The sequence below is a fragment of the Orycteropus afer genome, unplaced genomic scaffold (genome assembly GCF_000298275.1).
Source record: "Orycteropus afer afer isolate SDZICR_OR568_19922 unplaced genomic scaffold, OryAfe1.0 scaffold00131, whole genome shotgun sequence".
Classification (NCBI taxonomy): Eukaryota; Metazoa; Chordata; class Mammalia; order Tubulidentata; family Orycteropodidae; genus Orycteropus; species Orycteropus afer.
The window spans coordinates 1,966,879-1,971,817 of record NW_006921718.1 but is presented as its reverse complement, the minus strand read 5'-3'; positions in this window follow the sequence as shown (position 1 = coordinate 1,971,817).

Here is a 4,939-nt window from a genome sequence, read left to right as displayed (position 1 = left end):
GCTCTGCCTTTTGCTCCCAGCCCACTGGAGCTAGAGGCTTTTCATCACTCAGACAGTTGCTAGCTACTGAGGCTGAAAAACCCAAGGTCGACAAGTGAAAAGGCACAGTCCCAATGTTACCAAACCACATGGCAGGCCATTAATTCAAGCCCATTGCAAGTCCCAAGGTCAGCAGAGCATGGCAGGCTGCTGAACAATGACACAGCTACATGCAGGGTCCAAGCATGCCAAAAGCTAGAGACCATTCCCCAAGGCTTCTGCTTATATACAGGAAGCAGACCACATTTCCTAAGGCAGCTACTCAGCTACTCCCAGTAGATTCCACCATGGAGTTGATTACCAGTCTTATCGTGGGGAATACTACATCTAGCTGCCCAGCCATTCAGCCAGGCCCAGCCAAGCTGACACACAAACTGAACTACCACAAACATCTTTCAAGTCCTGAAGAGCAAAGATGTTCCCTTGAAGACTAAGGTGTCCTTGACACAAGCCATGGTATTTTCAATCACTTAATGCATGTGAGGGCTGGAAAATGAATAAGGAAGACCGAAGAAGAGTCAATGCTTTTGAGTTGTGGTGTTGATGAAGAATGTTGAAAGTACCATGGACTGCTAAAAGAACTAACAAATCTCTTCTGGAAGAAGTGCAGCCGGAATGTACCTTGGAAGTAAGAATGGCCAGACTTCATCTCACCTACTTTGATCATGTTGTAAGAAGGGACCATTCCCTGGAGAAGAATATCATGCTTGGCAAAGTGGAGGGACAACGATAAAGGGGAAGGCCCTCAAAGAGATGGAAAGACACAGTGGCTGCAATGATGGGCTCAGGTACAGGAATGTCTGTGGGGCTGGCACAGGACTGGGCAGTGTTTCATTCTGCTGTATGTGAGGTTGCTATGAGTCAGAGACAATACAAGGGCACCTAACAACAACAACAACAACAAGCTTAACATAAATATGTCAAGAAATCATCGTCACAGCTCTGTGATAACTGCAGGTATGTGTGTGTGTATTTGTCTGTGTGTGTTTGTGAGCATGTGTGAGCACACAAGGACCTTTTTTTATATAAGAAATATATTTATTTAAGGAACTTTCTGGCTGTAAAAAGAAATATAATGAATATCACAAAGCACCAAGGTAACATGGTAAGTGTGTTTGGAGAAGGCAAACTTACTTTGTTTTCTAAATACTTAAATGTGGCCAACAAGTCTGCTAGGCTGTTTAAATGCAGTGGGGATACTGACAAAAACAAAGAAGGTTTCTGGATTTGTATAGTGGATCATTCTCTCCAACTTAGAAAGGGGAGGCACAAGTGAGAGAGTGGCATAATCAAAGTAGCATTTGAGGAAGATGCATTTGTCAAAAGCATCCCGGAAACTACAGGAAGGATTGACCTTGGAATTGCAGGAACCATGGAGGAAGCTGTTATAATAATCCAGATGTCAGGTGATAAAGGCATGGATGGCAATAGCAAGTGGCAGAAATGTAGAGGAAATGGTGATAAAAGATATTTCAAAGGAAAATTTCCTATAACCTTGGGAATGCAATAGATAATTCTATAATGTTGAGTCTGAGTGACTTGAGTGACTTGTCCATACCAAAGAGAGAGAAGTTGGGAGGAGCAGCTGGACCATAGGGAAATCTAAGAGTTTAGTTTGGGGCATGTTGAGTTCAATAATAGAGTGAGACACCCAGGAGGAAATTCTCTGGCTCTAACCATGTCATTTTAGAGCATTGCTGTTTTCTGAGGGATGCACTGGGGATATCAGATCTAGGGATGTCAGAGAGAAATTTAAGACAAGTGAAAAACAGGCAAAGTTTGAAAACATTGAGGTCAGAACACAGCCAGTGCTGAGACATGCCATAGTATTCAGGCTGGATATTTGATCTCCTATCATCTTGACTCCCTGCCAGGCTAAATGCCTTAGTACACTGACTGTATTCCGGCTTAGACTTCTGTTTCCGCTCATCTGGAAGTATCTAGTTTGTAGTCAGTCATTAGAACATGTCAACTTTAGGATTAAAAATGTAGAAATATACTCATTTTATAGTGATCCTAATTATCGAAGCCTCCGAATTTATGAGGTAAAAATACAAACCAAAGAAATACAAATACAAATTTTGTAGAAATATAAAACAAATATATATTTTGACTGTAATGCCAATATCTCTGATATTATCCTCTTGGCAAAGTTTAGCCCATCCTCTGAGAATGAACTCAAAAGTTATTGGTTCAATGTAGCCTTCTTGACTCCCCCAGGCAGTCCATCGCCTCACGTCTCTTCACCATGCGTATTCCCATAACACTTTGTTTTTATCTCTACTACAGCACTTGCCTCTCGTTCGGTCCATGTGTCTGTGTCTTACTGTTGGACTGGGAACATCTTAAAGACGGCAGCCATTTGTTCATCTTCATATCCCAATTCCCATACCATCGTGGGGGTTAGAGAGTGTTATTTCATTGCTGGAAATATTCTAAAGAGGAAATATGAAAACATGGATGGAGCACCGTGCAGTTGCTGTAGCATAGCCTGTATACACATCACATGTCACATCACTGCTGATGCTGTTAATGCTGCACCAGCAGAGGCAGTGCTCTCATTACATACTGCTGGCCCATATTTGTAATGTGTGACATTTTTTTATGAAATACTGTCAAGGGTAATCCATCATATAGTAACCTTTGGATTATATGCTGAGACTGATCTTAAACATAGGCATAAATGAGCTTCAAGGATAATGCTATTTTCTAAGAAGGGTGTGATCAAGGAGTTCTGGCTTGAAAAATGAGGCAGATCACTATGTTCCTTTACGTTAAATAGAAGTGCCTGGAAAAGAGGTTTCTTTCTGCCTACCTCCAGTTGAGTACAGGGTTATTGTATGATCAGGTAACTTTGAAATCTGGCTGAAGATCTACTTCTTGAAATAAACACATCAGTGTTTGAAAAGGGGGTGAAGACTTGCTAAAGGTTTGACAACTCCTGCGACCTGCAAATTCTGAAATAACTTTATCTGAAAAGGCATTTTTTAAAATAAAAGGACATATGACAACTTGAGTCAATTTCAGATGTCAGCTCTGGGCTCACAGTTAAAGGTATTTTCTCTGTGTACCTATCAAGATTTAGGATTTTACACATATTATAAAGTATAAATAAAAGAAAGCTTCTAAGTCTCATCATTCTGGTGTAAATCCAGATAAGACTCCTTTGATGAGCTTAGCGTTTCCTGTTAAGGAAAAGCTTAGAGGTGAGGGAAACACTAAAATTATAATTCTTTGTCTTCCTTAATTAGACTAGAGCTTACCATAGATCTTGCAGAAGCTGTGAGAAAATCTAAGCAATAATTCACATTGTCAGGTCAGCAGAAACGGGCATGGGGGTCTGATATGACTGAAATATTTGGTTAAGTCATCTATCTGTGAACTGAGCGACTCAGAAGAGGTGCACATTCTTCATTGGAAATATTCTCTCTGAAGATACTGAGCATAAACAGCAACGACAATAAATCCCAGCAAAATTCTCATACCATCTTTACTGACGTCATTCTCAAAGAAATCTATAAATCACATTAATACCAATTGATGTGGGGCACTAATTAATAAGTCCCATTAAATCGTGGCGTAATGACATTTAGCATCTAATGAATGCCTCATAATCTCTTGATCATTAATATTTCAAAGCATAAGAACATAAGACTTGCCATTCATCCAACATGGTTTTCTGCCTTGGACAGTGGCGCCAAGGGCACTAAATGGCACAAGAACATTGCATCTCTGTGGTAAATATCACACAACATAAGCAATTAACTCTTTCCGTGCCCTAGGTCCTCACATTTTCTCATTTTACAAAATGAATCTGCCTGCCATTCTCAACATTCACATTTGTAACTGCTGCTTACTGATGACCAGCAGAACCAAGTGAAATGTTGACTTCAGTGTGCAGCACTACTTTGTTGTGTACCATCTTGGCCCATGCAGAAACTTGCAAGGAAGAAAATCATTACTTTGATTTATTACCGGGGGCTATCTCTATTCAAAGGCAATAATCACCTCACAGAGCAGGTGCCACTGCTAGGGTTTATTGATCCTAGGCTCTTGCAGAAATCCAAGGAGGCCAGTCAACCTGGGGCCACATGGAGGTGGTCAACAAAAAAGAAGTCAGTCTCTGAGCAGCCTGAAATGAAGTAGGAGAAAATTTCTGGCCATCCTTGCAGTGACACTCGGTGTCTTTTCTTTTAGGAAAGGGGCTGTAGCAGAAAGAACGCTTAGAGTTTGCATTGGATGGGAGAGGGAAAGAGAACTATGCTGTGAGAGCTGCCAAGGGGTCGAAGAGGCTGCACCCTTCAGGAGGCAAGACAAAGGGTCTTCAGCTCCAGATCAAGATTCCCAAGAGTTAAATATCACACATCTCCACCTGGACGGGATTTTTTTCCTGGGAACAAAATGGGACACTGATCCAAATCAACTTGGACAAGTGACAAAACAGCCTGATGTTGGCGAACGTTTTTTAAGGTCGTTGCAGAGGAGAGGACGAAAGGCGCGTATAAAGGTCCAGGGGACGGATATAAAGGGATACGGAGCCTGGAAGCAAAGGGACAAAATAAAAGGAAAAGGAGAGGCGAAGAGGAGTTAAAGAAAAGTACGGGGAAAGTAGGGACAGGGTTGGGGAGAGAGGAGGACAAGAGAGAGAAAGGTGAGGACTGCGAGGAAGGATTAAAAGGAGGATCGCTGAAGAGAAGGGGAGATCTGGATGTGGGGAGTGGGGTGCAGGGCGTGAGCTGAGTGGGGGCTCAGCCAGTGAGGAAAGGTGGCGGGAGACTAGGAGGAGAGCAAGAAAGTGAGAGTGGCGCGGGGGAGGGTGAGGTGACTAGGGGCCGACAAGGGGGCGGTGGGAAAGAGAGATAAGGCCCGGGGAGAGGGAGCCAGCGGGCTTCGCGCAGAG